Genomic DNA, 21,838 nt, shown 5'->3' with positions numbered 1-21,838 from the left:
GGGAGATCGAGGCTACAGTGAGCTGAAATTGTACCACTGCACTCAAACCCAGGTAATAGAGTGAGACTCTGTCTCAAAAACAATAAAACAACAGGAGGGGTACACAGTGACGAAAGCCATCTGGAGAAGGATATTGGGATGTGCCTAGACAAGGCAACCCAAATCTGGAAGAAATATAAACATCACAAAAATCACAAGCGGGTAAGATGAACAATGCACTATTTACGTCTGAATCAAATTGGCTTGTATATTTTTAGTTGATAATTCAAATCAGAAAAAAAAAGTTTTAAAAAAATCATCCAATGAATTATTGGTCAAATGGAGTTTTACAGCTGACCATGTTCTTTAAATAGAGAAATCATGTAAAACAGTTATTGAAATAATTGAAATCAAAGAATTTTTGAGATAGTTATTGATTCCAAAATTTGTTTTATTGTATTGGAAAACCTACAAAACATTTTTTATTAAAAAGTTATTTCCAAAGAAATGCCTTCTAAAAACTAAAAATAGCATGTTTTTTACATTAAAGTGATATTTTGAAAAATTATATTGATTATTTGAAAGTGGCTTTGAAATTCTTAGCACATCACTTGCCCCAAGTGTAGCAGATAGAAAGAGGTGAGAAGACCAAGGAGGTCTTTCCTTCCTAAGTGACTGGAGATTTAAAAGAACCATTCAGAAAGCTTGCCACATGTTCCCTGGAGTTTGAGGACAGTTTCTGACCCATACCAGAAAAAGATAAAAGGTAAGAAGACAGCTAGGGTAATGTGTGGTAAGTATACTGGGAACAGCCTTTGCTTCCACAATTTGGAAAGCCAAGAAGTTTGTGTTCCATCAGCAAAAGAGGACTGTGAAAAATAGCCAAGTCTGAGTCATAGAAAAGTGTCTCAGATGAGAGCATCGATTCTGCAGTGGTGCGGGGTGCAGCTGGAGGACTAAGGGGAGAATCATAGGCAGCTGCTAGCTGGAGAAGATGTTGTCTGTCAGCAGACTGCAAGAGGAAGAGCCACTAGCAATGGGAATAGGGAAAAACCTCAGAAGAAATGACAGGAGTGTCCCACAGGAAAGAAACCTGCATTTGGAAATCTGCTATATACAGGGAGCAAAAACACTGATTCTTATTATCTCTAAACTTCACCCCTAGGCCTATCCGTGGATGAGACTAGAACCAGCATCTAGAAGGAGAACAGGAGATAAAGCAAGAAAAAAGATCTACCCTCCACACTTTTCATACAAGTTTTAAAGCCTGAGTCAAAGCAAAACTAAAGAATGTTTTAATTCAAAATTATTGAAGTTTTGGTAATAAAATTGTCTGGACTTTTTAATACCTGAAAATGACTAGAAAATCCATTGTCTCTGCCCAAGATTTTTTTTCTTTATTTCTTCTAAGAAAAAAAAAAACAGGATACATGAGCAGAATGTGCAGGTTTGTTACATAGGTATCGTGAGCCATGGTGGCTTGCTACACCTATTGACCCATCCTCTAAGTTCCCTCCCCTCAACCCCTGCAACAGGCCCTGGTATGTGCTGTTGCCCTCTCTGTGTCCATGTGTTCTCAGTGTTCAACTCCCACTTATGAGAACATGTGGTGTTTGGTTTTCTGTTCCTGTGTTAGTTTGATGAGGATGATGGCTTCCAGCTTCATCCATGTCCTTGCAAAAGACATGATCTCATTCCTTTTCATGGCTGCATATATGTGTATATGTACTACATTTTCTTTATCCAGTGTATCATTGATGGGCATTTGGGTTGGTTCCATGTCTTTGTTATTGTAAATAGTGCTGCAGGAAACATATGTGTGCATGTGTCTCTATAGTAGAATGATTTATATTCCTTTGGGTATATACCCAGTAATGGGATTGCTGGGTCAAATGGTATTTTTGGTTCTATATCCTTGAGGAATTGCCATACTGTCTTCCACAACGGTTGAACTAATTTACATTCCCACCAATAGCGTAAAAGTGTTTCTATTTCTCCACAGCCTCGCCAGCATCTATTGTTTCCTGACTTTTTAATAATCACCATTCTGACTGGTATGAGATGGTATCTCATTGTGGTTATGATTTGCATTTCTCCGATGATCAGTGATATTGAGCTTTTCTTCAGATATTTGTTGGCTGCATAAATGTCTTCTTTTGAGAATGTCTTTTCATATCATTTGCCTACTTTTTGATGGGGTTGTTTGTTTTTTTCTTGTAAATATGTTTAAGTTCCTTATATATTCTGGGTATTAGACCTTTTTCAGATGAGTAGATTGCAAAAAATTCCTCCAATCCTGTAGGTTGCCTGTTCACTCTGATGACAGTTTCTTTTGCTGTTCTGCCCAAGATTTCATTTAGCAGCTGGGATGAACAATTCTGCATAATGGATTTAAAGATTAAGAAAGCAGTACTGAGATGACAATAAAAATAGTAAATTATTATTATTAAATGTTTATCTGGCTTCATACTGACTCATAGTCATTAAACCAATTATATATTAAAGTTTATTAAAATATTAAAGAGTTATTAATGACCAGGGCTTTTCCCCTCAAATCTTTTCTTAATATCACTATTTCTCAGATTGGGGCACTTGTTTCCCTAGGAAGTATGGCAGTATGTCAGAGTACACAAGCAAAGTCATAAGATTGTGACTTTGAAACAAAGAAATAATCATTTGTATCCAGGGAAGAATAGATTAGAAAAGAAACTCAGTGTTTGTCAGAGCCAAAGTGTGATAGAAGAAAAGTTTCTGAACATAATAGGAGAAACTAGTTCATGAAGCACTCCTGGCTAAGAATTTCACCAGTTCTTTGATGGAAATGTTTGGAAATTTAACATGAGAATCATATTATATATTATGGCATTTCATGATGTCTATAAATATGTCACTTAGTTAAACTATTACACAACGCTAATTCCCGACTGTTTGTTTAGCCATTTTTATTTAATCTTTTTATTATCTATATAAAGTTGCAAACCAAAAAAATTTTCTCATATATTAATAAATAAACAATTATATTAAAGTCAAGATTCTAGTATCTTTTGTGGGCAAAGCCGATACAACACAACTCCTGAAAATGGCTTCTAAAAATACACCAATTAAGAGAGCTAAATGGGGGAGGGAGGCTCTGATAAAAATGTTGGTTATAAGTTTTGTCTTTGATTAATACCTTAGCTGCAAATCTTTGACAATGATAGACAAAATATCTCAAGAGCAATCTGAACATAGTCCAGCTCTGAAGCAAAATAAACATCTTTATGAAGCAGAAACAAACACAAAGTTGAAGGGACAAAGCCACAGGTCTGTGAGAGTTGGAAAATGGAAGCAGCAAGTGTTGGACAAGAGTTCACTGCTACACGACAACAGGCTAACTGCAGACAGGAGTTCTAAGTGAGATGAGGGGCAAGGACCAAGCTGACTGCATGAAGTCAGTGCTCCCTGACTTTGCCCAAGGGAAGATGGAAAAACTATTGCTAGTCCCTGCCTACACTAAGGTTTTTGAGAAGTGAAAGGACAAGGACATATAATTTTAATCAGAAACTAAATATATGCAATATCCTTAATATCACTAGACAATGTATGCTCTGAGCCACCATTATAAGTAAGACCTTGTTCGAGGCTGGGGACAGATGCCTGAGTGAAGTGACTGACTTCCAAACTACTTGACAGCCATTTAGTTTGACAAGCTGGGGGATAAATTTGGGATGGATTTGAGGAGGATAAGAACAGGGTAAAGGACTTGAGTTGTACCTAAAAACAACTGCAATGAGCCCATAAGCCTATTCAGTAATGTCTTAAATATATATTGTCTGTCTGTTTTCATTTTAGCCATTCTAGCATGTATGGAGTGTTACTTTATCTACAGTTCTGAATTTCATTCAAGTTTTGATGTTAAGCATCTTTTATTTTGATTGCTGAACACTTATTTGTACATCCTCTTTGGAGAAATGTTTATTCAAATCTTTTGTCCACCTGTTAATTCGATTATTTGTCTTTTTATAATCAAAGAGTTAACGTTAGTTTATATTCTGGAAACAGGTCCCTTATCAGATATATGATTTAAAAATATTTTCTCTCATTCTGTGGGACATCTTTTCACTTTCTTAATAGCATCATTTTCCACAAAAAAGTTTTTAATTTTTCTGAAGTATAATTTATCTATTTTTCTGGTGACATACCAAAGAACAAACACATAAACAAACAAAAAACATTTTACTGTCTTTTATATTAATATTTACCTATATAGTTACCTTAACTAGATACAAGTTATGGAATATTGTGCTTTCATTTCAGCCTGAAGGAATGCTTCTATTTAGTATTTCTTGCAGAGCAGGCCTTCTAGTAATACATTCCTAATTTTTCTCTTTTTTGGAATTGTGTAATTTCTCTTTTATTTTTGATGGATAGTTTGCTATACATAGAATGCTTGGTTGGTAGCTTTTTTCTCTCATAGCTTTGCATTTGTTATTCCACTACCTCTGACTTCCATTGTTTCTGATGAGAAGTCAGCTGTTTATCTTATTAAATATACCTTGTAAGTTATAAGTCATTTTTCTCTAAGTGCTTCAGGATTCTCTGTCTTTGTCTTACAATAGTTTGATTAAGATGTGCCTAGATGTGCCTCTCTTAAAGTTTGTCGTATTTGAATTTTGTTGGGCTGCTTGGATATGTAAGATAATGTTACTAATCTTATTTAGAAAGTTTTTGGCCATTTTTTTTCAAATATACTTTCTGCTCTCTTCTGTCCTCTAGGATTACCATAATGCACATGTTGTTTCATTTGATGGTATCTTATAGGTCTCTGAATGGTTCTTCATTTTTCTGCGTTTGTTTTTTATTCTTTATTTATTTTGTTTTTCAGACCTGTCTTCAAGCTGATTCTTTCTTCAGCTAGTTTAAATCTGCTGTTGAATCCCTCTAGTGAATATTTCATTTCAAGTGTAGTAATTTTTAACTCCAGATTATCTATTTTGGTTCCTTTTTTTATAATTTCTGTCACCTTAGTACTATTTCCTATTTAGTATGTAGTCTTTTCTCATACTTTAATTTTCCTAGACATAGTTTGCTTTTGTTCTTTGAGCATACTCATAATAGCTGCTTTGGAGTCTCTGTCTAGAAAGTTTTACATCTGAGATTTCTTAGGGGATGTTTCTATTGACTTTTTTTCTGTTTATGGGTCACACTTTCCTGTTTATATATGCATCTCATAACTTTTGTTGAAAATTGAAAATTTGAATAATATAATGTGGAAAGTTTGGAAATCAGATTTCCTCATTCCTTAAGGTTTGTTGTTGCTGCTGTTTGTTGTTGTTGCTGTTTATCTGTTTATTGATTTTCCTAGATTACTTTAATAAGACTCTATATTCTTTGTCATGTATAAACACAGAATTTTCTTCTTAGTTTAGTTGTCAGTTAATGATTGGACATAGGTTTACTTAAATGTCTTGAATCTTTAAGTACCCCACCCTTTGCCAAGGGGATCTGTGTGTGTGTTGGGGTATGCCTTTAATATTCCAGGCACTTAGCACTTTGAAATGACCTTTACTGTCTATTGCACAGAGCTTCAAGGTCAGTCATAAGGGAGAGATTGGGTCTTTTCAGGTCTTCTCTGAACATACACACATTCCTGCACATAACTGCATAAATTCCTAGAAATATATTGGAACTTTTCAAAGTCCCCTATGTACACCTCATTCCTAAATTTTTATGTTATGTTTTTTGGCAGCTTTTTGTTTTCCCCAATTTGTATTGCCACCACAAGTGGCTGCAATGTTAAACAATTGCTGCTGAATGTTTTTAACAAATTACTTGGGGATAGGATTTCCTCACTGATTGAGCTTTGAATCAGGTCAAATAAAGGCAAGACTGCTATCTTTTGTAAATGGGCTTTACCAAGAGCTACCAGACCGATCAAACAGTAATCATTCTCTGGAGATGGGGCTTTTTGGGGAGCTCCAAATCTTTTCTACCCCTACAGTGGTTATTAGATTGCTGATTTTTACATCTGCTTGGTACTGAGTCTGATGGTTTTTAAGGCTACAAAAGAGCTAGGGAGACGGGAATACAAAGGAAGCAAGTCAAAATGCCACAAAGCTCACAGATCTTACAAAGATTCAGACGTTTTTCCTATATAAATGTTTCTCATATTGTTGCAAGACTTTGGTTAATTTCCAGCATCCTAACAAATATTTTGACACCTTTTGCTAGTATTCTTATTGTTTTTATGGAAGAGTTTGCTTTTGGAAGTCCTTACTCTGTCATTAAAGAAGTGCTTCTCAGAGTATTTTTTAATTAAAAAAAGAATAAATTATATTATCTGACTCATAATTTTACGTAGTCACTTTGTATGTCTCTTAAATATTTTTCACTTCCAGAAAAGTTTTCTGTTTAAACAGTATTATCAACCTTTATGCTATTCCCCATGAGTCATTACATTGTTCACATTTAGAAACAGGAAAAGATTGACTAGGAAAACTTCATCTCACTGGAAAGCAAAAACTGTGATATTTGCAAAAATTTTACTCAACTCTTTCCAGAAATCCAATGTAATATATTAAAGCTATCACTTAAAATATTTAACACTAAGCTATTACTTTTAATATTTATTCTCTCATTCATACTTTTGTCAAAGCAATTTTAGAAGGCAATGGTTTCTCTGGAAACCTGCCACCTGTCTAAGATGAAGCATTTGCTATATAAATGAAAGGCTGTACAGAATATTATTTTAAAAAATTAATTACCATTCACATGGAGAAACTCTTGAGAAAAAAATAAAAGTATTATTACTACTTATTCTGTTTCAGTCTTGACTATGATTATTATCATGGCTAATGTTTGTTAAGCATTTATTTTGTGTAAGTAACTACACTGAGTGATTTATATTTAATCATCAAAGCATTAGGTGTTATTATTTGCATTTTACTGCTAAGGAAATTGATGTTTAGATGCCTTAAGTGACTTGCTTAAGGTCATAAAGGTGGTAAGCAAAAGAACCATCCCCATTTGCGGCTGAAGGCCACTACTGTCACCACTGCTGTAATTCTCAGTATACCTCCTTTTATGTAATTAATTCTAATTATCTTCATCTTAGAAAATCAATTCAAAAGTAAAAAATTAACATTGAAGTAAACAATTTTGGTTAGCCAATTTCAAATTAGATGTTTTCGAAAGACACCCTGGTAATAGTGGAATGGTTATTAAATTGACATGTTGCCTTTCTGAACAGGAAGCAGTAGCATTCACTGAATATTTTTTCATTCTAACATCCAATACAAATCTGAGTATTAACAGACAAAGCTTAAAAAGCATTGTAATTTTTGTCCAGACACTTATTTGGAAAAGTGGGCATAAAATAAGTTGGAGGAATTGTGTATCTGTCATATCAATTGTTACAATGATGTATTATAATTGTTCTTCTTTGGAAAACTGTAAATTATACCAGCTAAGATGTATCAAATATCAACATTGTGCTACTGATTATTATTGATGCCTACCCTTCTGCAAGACATTCAAGTATGAGCAAGAATAAAATGGCATAAGGAAATAATTATATATACAACAAATGTGTATATTATAGATACATGCATACGTACATACAGCCATATTCAGGCATACCTTAACCATAATCAGTTTCAGACTACTTCAATAAGGGAATATTACAATAAATCCAGTCACAAAAAATTGCATTAGAAGTGCATATAAAAGTTATATTTGCACTATTCTGTAGTATATTAAGTGTGCAATAGCAATGTCTAAAAAATTACATACTTTTAAATTCTTTATTGCTAAAAAATGCTAACAATCATCTAAGCCTTCAGCAAGTGATAATTTTTTGGCTGATATAGGGTCTTACCTTGATATTAGTGACTGCTGATCAGGGTAGTGGTTGTTGAAATTTGGGGTGATGGTGGCAGTTTCCTAAAATAAGAAACAATGAAGCTGACCTCATAGATTGACTCTTCCTCTCATAAAAGGTTTCTTTGTAGCATGTGATGTTGTTTGATAGTATTTTACCCACAGTAGAACTTCTAAAATTGGAGTCAATCCTCTCAAAATCTATGGCTGTTTTACCAACTAAGTTTATGGAATATGCTAAATCCTTTGTTGTCATTTCAACAATGCTTACAGCATCTTCACCATGAATAGATTGCATTTCAAGAGACCACTTTTTTTTGCTCATCCATGAGAAGCAACTCATCAGTTCAAGTTTTATCATAAGACTGCAGGAATTAAGTAAACTCTTTAGGTTCCACTTTTAATCCTATTTTTTTTTTCTATTTCCACCCCATCTGCATTTACTTTTGCCATTAAAGTATTGAATCCCTCAGTCATCCATGAAGGCTGGAATAATCTTCTTCAAAACTTCTGTTAATGTTGATATTTTGACCTCCTCCTGTGAATCATGAATGTACTTAATGGCATCTAGAATGATGAATCTTTTAGAAAAGGTTTTCAATTTACTTTGCACAGATTCATCAGAGATACCACTATCTTTTGTAGCTGTAACTTATGAAGCATATTTCTTAAATAATAATACTTGAAAATCAAACTTACTCCTTGATCCACGGGCTGCAGAATGGATGTTGTGTTAGCAGCATTAAAGAATAAACAATTAATCTTATATATCTCCATGAGAGCTCTTAGATGACTAGGTACATTGTCAACGTGCAGTAATAGTTTGAAAGACGTCTTTTCTTCTGAGCACTAGTTCTCAACAGTAGGCTTAAACGTACTCAGCAAACCATGCTGTAAATAGATGTCCTGTCAGCCAGGCTTTGTTGTTCCATTTATAGAGTACAGGCAGAGTAGCAAATTTCTTAGGCGCCCTAGAATTTTTGGAATGGTAAATGAGCCTTGGCTTCAACTTAAAGTCACCAACTGCACTAGCCCCTCACAAGACAGTCAGCCTGTCCTTTGAAGATTTGAAGCCAAATATTGACTTCTCCTTTCTAGATATGAAAGTCCTAAATAGCATTATCATCCAATAAATGGTTATTTAGTCTTCATTTAAAATGTGATGTTTAATGTAGCCACCTTCATCCATAATTTTCTCTTGATCTTCTGGATAATTTATTGTAGCTTCTCCATCAGCACTTGCTCCTTCACCTTGTAGTTTTATGTCATGGAGATGGCTTCTTTCCTTAAACTTCATGAACCAACCTCTGCTACCTTCAAACTTTTCTTCTGCAGCTTCCACACTTCTCTTAGTCTTCACAGAATTAAAGAGAGTTAGGACCTTGCTCTAGATGAGACTTTGATTCAAAGGAGTGTTGTGATTTGTTTGATTTTCTATTCAGATGACTAAAACTTTCTCCCTATCAGTAATAACGCTGTTTCTCTTTATTATGATTTGTGTGTTCACTGGAGAAGAACTTTTAATTTCCTTCAAAAACTTTTCCTTTTTATTTACAACTTGGCTAACTATTTGATGTAAGAGGCCTAATTTTTGGCCTGTCTCAGCAACTGACATGCCTCCCTCACAATGCTTAATTATTTCTAGCTTTTGATTTAAAGTGACAGACATATGACTCTTCCTTTCACTTGAATATTTTGAGACTATTGTAGGTATTGTAGACTTGTTATTGGCTTAATTTCAATTTTATTTTGTCTTAGGGAATATGGAGGCCCCTAAAGAGGTAGAGAGATGGGAAACAGCTGGTCTTTGGAGCAGTCAGAATATACTGAATATTTATCAGTTACATTTGCCATCTTTTATGGTTCGTGATGCCTCAAAATAGATACAATAGTAACGTCAAAGATCACTGATCGCAGATAAACATAACAGATATAATAATAATGTTTAAAACTTAAAATATTGCAAAAATTACTAAAATGTGAACCAAAAAAAATGAAGTGAGCACAAGCTTTTGGAAAAATGGTGCTTATAGAGTTGCTTAAAGCAGAGTTGCAACAAACCTTCAATTTATTAAAAAATGCACTATCTATAATGTACAATAAAGTGAAACACAATAACAAAAGTGCGATATAATGAGGTATGCTGGTATACTTTCTTTCTTTGATTTCATGGAACTGATTTCCACACTATCATATTCTCACTAATCTCCAGTTGTCTTCTTAGTATTTACCACAACACTTGGTATTAATCCTCTTTTTAAATGGAAATTTTTCAGAAAAGGAAATGAATTTTTTTAAGTATTCCTACCTGAATAATATGGTTTGATTAAGCTCCTTCTCTCTTGTCTCTAATCTCATCCCATGCCTAATATGACCCAAAATCTATCCAAAGGTAATTCCTAGTCCTAACCAAAGGACTTCTTTCTTAATCCTTTCTCAAAAATTCCTACTTTTTAAACTCATAGGCATTGACTCTTTATTTTAGGACTGTGAATTTGTTATTTTTTCTCATTTACATAGTGTACAATTTATTAGCTTTTATAAATAAATCTGGTGTGCCATTATTTCACCTTTAAACCATAAACTTGAAATAATCCAATGTTGAATAGTAGAATGTTTCCCAAATGTCTCTCTTCAGTCACCTTCACAATTTTTTCAAAATGTACATATTCCCTAGTTTTAATAATTCTCTTTAAATAGGGTTACTTCTTTATATAAATATTATAAATGGAAACTGTAAGTAATTACCCAATATTACTTCCCATAAATAGAAAGTAACCACAAAAATAAGCACAATGAAAACAAATAAATTATTTAAGTCTACTTAGACACTGGTTATTTCCTGTAGTTTATTCTTCTCTTAAAAGGAGAGTTTAGCAAATGTTGGCAGGGGTTGCTGACTAGTACTAAACTCAACCTTTCTCTTTGATTTAATTTAAATAGAAGTATTGAAAGAAAACTGAACAGAAAAGCACACATTTAGTAGTTCAATGCAATTTGATCTGTGGTTCAAATAGACTTAAATCATCTCCATTGCCAGTATGGTAGGCACACACCTTTTGCGGTCACTGATCTAACCTGCAAGTCTCAGTGTACAGTTGAAGAACCATAGACCTATAGGCATTGAGAAACTTGCCCAGGGAATGCAGGTCATCTAATTCCCAGAGTGGAATTCTTTCCACTGCTTCATGCTTTCTCATCTAAGTGTCAAAACTTGAAGCTGGTCCAATACAAAACTGTATACCCTACATTTCAGTTTATTTTATTATATTGAATTGTATCACATGAAAAGAATATTCTTAAAATAGTAATAAGCAACATGTATTGAGTATTCTTGCTTTGCAGCCCTCACATAAACTCTACAGAGTAGTTGCTATCATTTTCTTCACCCACTAATGAGGCAACCAATACTTAAAAATAGATTAAATAACATGCTGAATTTTCTTAGCTCTTAGCTTTTGCTGCACAGTAAATGAACATTGAGGTTGGAGATACAGGGAGAAGAGATACATGGTTGAATACGTGTGTAAATCTCAGCACCCAAGTCTGAGTTCTTAACCACTACAATATACTTAGGACACGTTTTCATTTGGTTATTGGGATTTTTTTTAACTGAGGAATGACTATTTATGTTAGATTGCATTATTACAATCCACTTTGTGCTCTTCTTCAGTGTGTCATCTGAGGTTGAAGTTTAAAGTAGGAAAAAATAAACTAGGTTCTAGAATTTCCCATCAGTTACAACCATACCCATATTTCCCTTGGGACTTTTGAAGAGTAGTTCGACACAAACCATGGTCAGTCTCAGGAATCCTTGAGTGTGCCCCATTTATTGTTTGTTTGTTTGTTGTTTGTTTATTAGAGACAAAGTCTGGCTCTGATGCCCAGACTGCAGTGCAGTGGTGCAATCACAGAATCATAGCTCACTGAAATCCTCCCACCTCAGGCTTCCAAGTAGCTAGGACTACAGGTGTGCACCAACACACCCAGCTAATATATATATATATATATATATATATATATATATATATATATATTTTTTTTTTTTTTTTTTTTTTTTGTGGTATACAGACAGGGTCCCAAACCCCTGGCTTCAGGCAATCCTCCTGCCTTTCTTCTAAAGTGCTGGCATTATAGATGTGAGGCACCTCACTGGCACCATTCATTGTTTATTTGTTCCACCCAAGAACTCTTTCCCTACTGACAAAATCTCTCAAGTAACTCCAGAAATGCTCCCATTGCTCTGATTCTGCAGGTATGCAGGTATCTCACTATAGTGAGATAGTCCTTAAAATCAATCCTGTGCAGGACAAGTCCAACTTGCTTCCCACCCCTCTCAAGGCAACTCCAAGCTATAAACAGGCATTCACTTACTAACCAGGAAATGCAATTTCACAGAGACTAGCGCTGGATTAAACCCAGGGAAACACCCCTTTTCCTTATCCTAGGTGACTTCACATTCTGTAACTTCTCCCCTAACATAAGGAGAGGAACTTTGTCATTGAAAAATACTCAGTTCCATAGCAATGAGAAATCTAATCCCTAAGACCTCCTTACTTATTGTCCCAGGCCCCCAAATTCATTTGCAAATGACTTCTAGGCAAATACAAAAACATCTTATACTCTTTCTGGTATAATCATTAAAAGTATTTTGCATACTCTGTCCCTTTGGGGTCCTTCCATAGTAACCCTTACTCTGCTCTAAACGTGCCCCTCAAAATTCATGTGTTGGAAACTTAATTCCCAATGCAATAATGCCAGGAGGTGGGTTCTAATAGGAGATGTTTAGGTCATGAGAGCAGAAAAATGGAAGGGATTAATGCCACCATATAAAGAGTTTGGGAATGGGTTTGTCCCTTTACCCTTCTGTTATGTGAGGATCCAGCAAGAAGGGCTCCCCAGATGCCAGTGCCTTGATCTGGGACTTCCCCGCATCCAAAGCTGTGAGAAATAAATTTTTGTCCTTTATAAATTACCCAATCTGTGACACTCTGTTATAGCACCACAAGCAGAATAAGGCAACCCTGAAGCCCTAAGTGTGTGCTGCTTGTAAAACTCTAATTTTCTAAACTCTGTGCTCCTTGTAAGTAAGCATTCACTTAGAATATTCTCCTTCTTGGAAAAAAAAAAAAGATGGATGCACTTTATGTCTGAATTACCATTTCTGATTTCTTCAAGAATCCCTTGGGGATTTTTAGCTAAGAATTTCTCCAAAAATGTTTTTAGCAGAAGTTTTACTAAGCCCCTTAATTTCCTAACTATATGTAGGTCACTGTCAAATATGCTTTGCTCTATGCTAGTTGGAAACTGAATAGACTAGGGGCCGTACTGACTTTTTAAATTGCTTACAATGACCAGTTTAAATCTAGTAATTCTTGAATAAGGTCCAATCCTGCACACGGTAGAATCAACTCTTCCATTTAGTATTTTCTTTGTAAACCAGTGAAAATGGATCTGTTCTTAGTCCACGATCCAAAAGATTTATGACCAGGTTTTTGGGCTATTTGTATTCATTCAAAAATTCTTAATCTGCTAAATAAAAAGGGAGTTCCTAAAATCGAATAACAAAAAAAATTGCTATAAAACAAACTGCTTAAATAAGACTACAATAAAATAATCTCTTTTGCACAGGAGGTTTAAACACTTAGATTAAGCAAACTAAGCAACATGAATAGGAAAACCTTTGGTTAACTAGAGTGGCTATTACTCAATTATTTTAACAAATATTGACTGAGTACATGAGTATTATCTGCAAGGTACTATGTTAGAAATTATGGGTGAGAGATGGGTACAAAATAGGCTATTCTCTTAAAGAGTTTGCAGTCAAGTTAGAGATATATGAGCCCTTATTAATGCCTGTAATACAAGGTGTCATTGCCTTAGACATGTGACCAGCTAATGGCTTTGAAAGCTTAGAGGAGAAAGGGATTATTTCTAGCTAGGGAAATAAAAAGGTACAGCAAAGCAGATAGCTTTGTGGTAGATGGGCCATGATGAATAAGGGTGGAAGGAAGTCTGTAACAAAACCAAAACAAAACATAGATACATAGTGCTATTTTAGGAAAATGGAATGTCATTTTAAGTCTAGAGATGGCGGAAGCAACACCACAGAAATGGAGTTTAAAATTTGTGTCAGAGGCAGTGTCAGTTAAAAGGTTATACCCAGATGGCAAAGGATATTCATTTAATTCATCTATCCATTCAAGATTTATGAGTTATGCAGTTCTTATATACCAGGCATTGTACTTGGGAATACAGCAACAAAAAGATTAAATGGCTCCATCCACAGAGCTGATAAACCAGAGAAAACAATCCTTAGAACATGCTATTTTTACTTAGATCTAAAGGATGTGTGGCAAAGGAAGGATGGGGTAGGGGACAGAATAGAGAGTGCCAGGCTGAGAAAATTGCTTGGAAAGGACCCAGAGCCTAAATATAATTTGGGACCCAAAATAAGATTTAAGATTATAGAGGCTCAATATTAAAATGGATTAAAATTAAGTTTTTCACCTACCTATTTATCATACTTTTCTTTCTAATTCTACCTGTTTATTTAACAACTCCCATATTTTCCTTGCTTATAACTTTTTAAAAACACTGATAGGAAACTTTATCATGAAAGTTTGGTAACTTGAAATCTCAGAGGAAAAAAAAAAACGCAGCCAGCAAGCAAGCAAGCAAGAAACCCATCATGTCTCTAGAAAGGCTAAGATAGTAGGACATGAGAAAATCTGACCTAGTTGCAGGGTTTCTCAGGAAACAGAAAGAATGTAATATTCTGAAAAGGTTGAACATTAATAAAATCTCTTATTCTCATGCACATTGGGGGGAATGGGAAATCATAAATCTGGATCAAAATATATTACTTTGAAATAAGATTAAGAGATGACTTTGATCTATTATTCAAATTCATTCTAAAAATATTTATTAAGTAGGACTATTTTTGACCAAGAGCTGCCCAGGACTCCAGAAATAAAGTAGTTCAAAAAAATAGATCTAGCACTTCCTCTAACGAAGCTTACAGTATCATGGAGGAGACAGATACTATCCAAACAGTCAGAAAAATGCATGTAAAAGGTGTTACTGTGAAAAAGTGCCATGAAGAAGATGCACACAGAGGTGAAAGAGAGTACAGGAAGGGCATTCGATGTAGTCAGAGAGCTCAAGGAAGACTTTCCTGAGGAAGGCCTAAGTGACTTGAAACATAAAGGATGAAAATGAGGTAAGTAGGCATGAAGGGGAAGAAGCAGCCCTTGAGACAGAGTGATCAATAAATACAAAGTCTCCATGGTAGGAACAAGCATGACAAATGCATAGGACTGAAAGAAAACCAGGAGTAAGACAGGAGTGGATGTAGGTAGACCAAAGGGAAGGCATGTAGTTAAGATAAAAAATAATGGTGACTTGGACTAGGGTGTTGGTGGAGTCAGGATGCAGAGAAGCAGTCAGATTATGAATAGTTCTCTCTGCAGTCAAATCCCTTGGCTTTTGAGGATGGTACAAGTTCCCAAGTCACCATGAACTGGCTCTGTCTTCTCTACATTTCCTTAGGATCCTAAGTTTTAACCATGGAAAATTGTGGAGAAGGTCATAGCACTATATCAAAATCCAGGGCACCTGGGGTGTGTGAGAAGAACAGAGACACCCACAGTTATAATGGTAATCAGGAATAGGTCAGAGAGAGCTAGATGGCCATGTTTTAAGGCATTCGGACTTTATTCTAAGGGTGATAGGGAGCCAAAAAGTTTGCTAAGCAGGGGACTGTCATAATAAAATTTTAACTTTTAATAAGTTTATAAGTTTTTACTGCTGGAGAGTGAGAATTACTGAATGTTTTTCAGCATGCAAGTAGCTAGTTCTTAGGAAAATTAACCTGACAACATTGTGCCAGGATGGTTTGAAGCTATAGAGAAGAATCTGGAAATAAGAAAATCAATTGAAAAGCTATTTTGATAGTCTAAGAGTGGGGCAATAAATGGTCAAAATTAAGCACTGAAAATGAAATTTTTTTTAAAGAATAAGGGATGAAGATTCAGGAAATAGATCACTAGTTTTTCTTTAGAAGCTTATATAACTGTTTGGCACAGTGTCTTACAATCGACTTGCTAAAATGTGATTCTGATAATTGAGGAAGTTTAAAGTCATATATTTAAATGAAACTTACATATCATTTCTTATAACTACATTAGTTTGTCAGCAAGTCCAAGAGTATGGAGTAAATTTGGCATCTACATACTTATTAATATTGATGTTGTATGGGTATGGAAATGGACTAGGGTAAGTTGAGATGGGTGGCAGAATAAGTTAGATTTCTGTGGATCCAGCACACTTCCTCCATGTCAGAGAAATGTGAGTCCATAATTCAAGAGTAAGGTGACTTAGTGACGTTACTTCATGAGTAAGAACAGCTTAATGAAGGGCAAAAGGTAAGTGCTTCAGAGCCTACAAAAGGACTGCCTTTTTTCCATCATGAGACCTGAGACAATCACCATTCAGCATTGCGTTGCACCGCCTTTCCACTGCCAGTCAAAAGGTACACTTGAAATTGGAGGTAAATGAGAAGTCCTTTCAAGTTTTAATTTTAGAAATGTAGGACTCCCTGTATACTACAGGAGTAGCAGAGAATCCAAGTCTCTTCATCCAGATATGTACAAAGTGTTGCGATAACACAGAATCATTTACTCACTGGGAATGTGAGACTTTGAAAAGGATAGCAAACTGAGTTGTCTTAAACAATCAAATCATCTTTGGATAATTTAAGCTTCTTCTTTTGTCAGGTAATGATTAAAAACTTGACAGGAATAATGAGTTTGTGTTAGGATAATCAAATAAGAATTGTTATTCCCAGTATTCAGAGAAAAATAAAGCTGCTCCATGGCAATAGTGTTGCTCTAATTTATAGTTCAGGCTTCAAATGACATTGATTCGAAGATCTATATGATGCAAACTCCTCAAACAGTACCAAATGTTGACTCCAAGAAGTCATAGCCCCACCATTGTAGTGGGCTTCACATTCTTTCTTTTCCATAGCAGGTTGCCTCCTGAGAACCATGAGGTAACTTTACTGATGTTCTAAGGACAGAGGAACTTGCCTTTGACAAAGGTTCTTTGAGGAGTTCAATGTTGGACAGAAAATCCCAGCAGGACCCCTGGTCCTACTTTCCCATCCACTGTTGCACATCAAACAAGGATTTGCTTAAGATTATCTTGGCAGGCTTTCTCTTTGTTAGATATTTTTAAAATCTTCTTTAAAGAAATATAAAATTATATTTGTGTGGAGAAAATTGTTATACCACAGGTTCAGTAATTGCTACACATTTACAATGCTTTATTGCTACGGTAACTCATGATAAAAATGATGGGGTATTCATTTCCAGTGGAGAGTTGAGTGAATTTCCTTTGCACTCCCTTTTCACTAAACACTCAAACAAAGAATATTAAAGCAATATTTTAGGTGTAAGGTGGGACACTATCATACTAAACTGGGAAAGAAATTTCAAATGTCCAGAATGGAGACAAATCTTTGCCAAGAATTACATTTGCAGAGAAGTATGTGGTTTTCCATAGTCAAGAAATACTAAATAATATTGTTTGAGCCTGTTCTCTATATTAATGATATTCTAAAATAATATCTAGTTAAAATAGTTTTTAAATAATTAACATAGCAAATATATAGTCTTTACTAAATATATGATATAAAATATGCTTTCAGAGATATGCAATTAAAAATCAAGTTATAGTCATGCATTGCTACTTCTCCAGACACAATCTAGTTTTATCAAGACATCAGTGTTCTTGTAGTGGGCACTACTCCTAGCAGATAGAAACCATTCAAAATTTCTCACAGCCAGATGTCCTATTAACCCTTCCCTATTTAAAAAGTGCTTTGATCAATTTTCTGATGATTTTGCCCACATAGAAATGGAACTATGTCCAATTTTATAACATAATTGTGATACAAAATTGAATTTCATATATGTAATTACATATGATTTAAATTTAACTTCAAAAATATATCAGTGTTAAAGTGATTGATAACTACATGAGATGAGAGTGATAGAAATGTTGCAGTCTCTAGGTGGGAAACAAATGTAAATGTAACTTCTGGTTTGTGGTAAAATGATTGATTAAAATCTCGCTTACAATAGACCTGTCCTTAATAAGACTGGATTAAATCAGCTTTGCCTTCTTCATATGGGGAATTGCTTTTGCTTTTCTTATGCAACAATTCTAATTAGAATAACCACCCTCAGATACCATTTGTTCAATAGCTTCCCTTTCATTGCAGTCACTAAAATATGCACCCTTTCATTAAATGGCTATGACATTTTTGAGCATTTATGATCCTAATTTAAAGGAGAAATATATTAAAACTGTTCCAAAACACTGAACATTTTTTATTTACATTCTTTACAAAGGTGAGATTGGAAAGAAGATTTTACATTCTTTTATAAAAGGCTAACTAAAAACTGAACTGAAATTACAATGACACAAAACTTGAATATGTTATTCTTTCAAAAGGAGGACAGAAATTATATTTTTGGATGATTTCAGCTTCTTCTTTTGTCAGGTAAGGATTAAAAACTTGACAGGGATAATGAGTTTGTGTTAGGTTTTGTGTTAATTTTAATAGGATAATCAAATGAGAATTGTTATTCACAGTATTCAGAAAAAAACAAAGCTGCTCCATGGCAATACTGTTGCTCTAATTTATAGCTCAGGCTTCAAATGACATTGATTTAAAGATCTATATGATGCAAACTATTCAAACAGTACTAAATGTTGAGAAAAATTCATCCTAAGTCACCTCTATCCCTCTTAGTTTGGAAACCCAAGTCATCATTAATAGAATGGGCCATTTGTTCATTTGTTCATTCAAGCATTCATTCATTCAGAAAGCAGCTCTCAAGGACCTACATGCAGTGATAGGCACTGGAACATTAAAATGGCAATCAGGAAACGGTTTCTACCCTCAAAGTCTATAGGAGAAGGTAGGCTTAGGGGAAAAAGCAACAACATATTATGAAAAGTACCTTCATCCAGATAGGTACAAAGCGTTGCCAGAACATAGAATCATTTACTCAGTGGGAATGTGAAACTTTAAAAAGGATAGCAAACTGAGCTGTCTTAAATAATTGCCTCTCAAAAAAGGTATGTTGTGCCTCTTTAGAATGTAACAGGGGTTATATAAATTCAAGATTCTACAGTAAGCAGGTAATATAAATGAGTGAAGACCATATTCTGTCCTGAAGGGGCAGTGATATGATTATTGTGTAAGAATGTCACCCAAGCAATACTAGATCTTTCAGGTTTCCAAAAGAAACTTGAAATCCAGATTTTTAAATACCGGTTAATGATCAATATTTTGAAAAGCCCTATTTTAGTTCAGGCTGCTAAAACAAACACCATATACTGGGTGTCTTATAAATAATCGAAATTTGTTTGTCACAGTTCTGGAGGCTGGAAGTCTGAGATCAAAGTGCCAGCACAGTCAGGTTCTGGCAAAGTCCCCTTCCAGGTTGCAGACTGCCCACTCCTCACTGTACCTTCACATAGTGGAAAGAGTGGGAGAGAGTTCTCTGGTGTTTCCTTTGTAAGAGCAATAATCCCATTTATGAGGGTGCCATTTGCATGGCCTAAATTACCTCCCAAAAGTCCCATCTCTACCTAATACCATCACCTTGGGGGTTTAGGATTTTAGGGACACAAACATTCAGTCCGTAACACCTTGTGTTAGACAAAGGAAATGACTATGGGACAGATGATCCTGCTGGCCAGTTGTTTGCAACCTCTAGTTTATCCCTTCTGACTAATAGCACCCTAAGGTGACACATGGATAAGAGTTCATGCACTGTTATTTGCAGACTGTTTCTTCCATAAAAGCTCTGAGTTATAAAAAAAAATTACTCATCTTTTCCATATTTGTGGGAACTTCCTACGAACAGCCAAGATGCTCCAGCAATGCAAATTTTGGAAATGCATGGCCTGGTGCAAAAGAATTATGACTCTTTTGGAGAAGCTTCAACCTTCTAATAGAGTACTATTTCATTTAAAAAATAATATTTTAGTTGGTCTATACAGACTTTGGTAAGCATAAAGAATTAAAGTAACTCCTAAAGCTAAGCAATTGACTTATTTTAGAGCTACAACTGTGAGACCCACTGGGAGCTATTCATGGGCGCAGCAGGCCTGGCCTTTGTCAGTCCTACACGGCCACCTGATTCACTCTTCTTTTCTATGAAATAATCTCCCCATGGGAACTTAAGCATGGCTTCAGCACAGGAGTAAGCAAGAAACATGCCATTTATGAACAATGTGTCTTCATGAAGAAAAGAAATTACCTGAATTTTCACCGTTATAAGCAAAGCAGATGGAGTGCAATTCATAGTTGAGATGTTCTTAAGTGCCTAGCCAGACAAAGGGCCACAATTTTGTGGTTCCAACCTTACTGCTATTATTAGTTTTTCAGTTTTTAGAGAGTTAGCATAAGGGAAAAACAGAAGCAAAGAAGTGAAATGGTATCAAATGAAGCATAATTCTAATAATCCTATGAAGCACAATTCTGCAGTTCTTGCAGAATGTTCTAACATCCCACTCACACAGATGTCGCTGAAAGTAACCAGTCAACAAGTGGAGGTGGGTTCTGTGGTGAACCATATGATCAGCCAGAAACAAAATTATATTAATGCAAAAAACAATTTCAGATCCAGCTATCAAATTTTGGAAAGCTGTGAATATATTCAACATTGGCAGTGCGTGGAATTATTTTGTTTGCTTCTCCCATTAATTCTTAGGTTTTAAACCTGAAGAGCTATTCGGAAGGAAAGAAAAGAGGAAAGAGAAAAAGAAAAGAAAAACATTATTATTCCATTCCATACCATTGGACTGTCTTATTTCTTGTTATGACCACTGGAAAGTAAACTGAAGTGTATCCCTTTGTGAATGAATAAGTACTTGATAGACAAATAATATTCACTAGATTTTGAAGTGTATCCCTTTGTGAATGAATAAGTACTTGATAGACAAATAATATTCACTAAATTTTTGACAATAAGGTGAGGAAAGAGGCCCTCTTTTTATTGCTAGTGCACATCGATACAAATTTTGGAAAGGAAATGTGGCACTGTATATCACAAAATCCTTTAAGTCCACACTTTGGATACAAGTTCACTGAGAATTTATCCTAAAGATATAATAAATTATTTATTATCACTAATGATGGAAAACAAACTGTCATAAATAATGAACTGGTTAGGTAAATCATAGTACATCCACACAATGATGTGTCCCTACAATGAGGTAGATCTTTACAGTTTGTAACATGAAGAGCCGATGATATGTTGTAAGATACCTATTGCATATAGTAAAGTAGTGAAGAAAGCAAATTTAGTATAGGATGTGCAGTATTTCATATATATATACACACACACGTATATGCATGCATATATATACACACACATATATATACACGCATATATATACATGCATGTGTATATACATGTATATATAATGCATATTTTTAAAAAAATAAAAGGGAGAACAGAAGAATAATGTGAACAAGTAAAGCACAGCTTTCCAGAGGGCTGGGGAGAGAAAAAGAAGTGGTGAATTTTGGTTCTATTTTACTTAGGCAATGTTTGATTTTTTCTAAACCATGTGTAGTCAGCTTATTAGACATGCTGGATTTGAAAATTTGTGTCATTTTTCTCCCATCACCTCCTTCAAACATGACCTATGGGATTTTCTTCCCCGTGAGAGAAAATTGCATTGTTTTTCCCATCACTTTCATGTATTTGAATAATTTTGTTTTTAATTTTAAAAGTTTCTCTCCAATATAATTGCAAACCTTAATCTCTCATCATAATAAAGCCTCTCCCTCCCCTGGTGCAATTCTAATCTCAATGGTGGGGAACAGAAGTGACAAAGAAGGGACCTAGTCTGCCTTTTCATTCCCCTTGTCTTACCTCTTTCCCTCTCTTCCCTGAACTGCCTCTCTTTCCTC

The sequence above is a fragment of the Pan troglodytes genome, chromosome 4 (assembly GCF_028858775.2).
Source record: "Pan troglodytes isolate AG18354 chromosome 4, NHGRI_mPanTro3-v2.0_pri, whole genome shotgun sequence".
NCBI lineage: Eukaryota > Metazoa > Chordata > Mammalia > Primates > Hominidae > Pan > Pan troglodytes.
The sequence above is the reverse complement of the archived record's forward strand: the minus strand, read 5'-3'. Positions refer to the sequence as shown.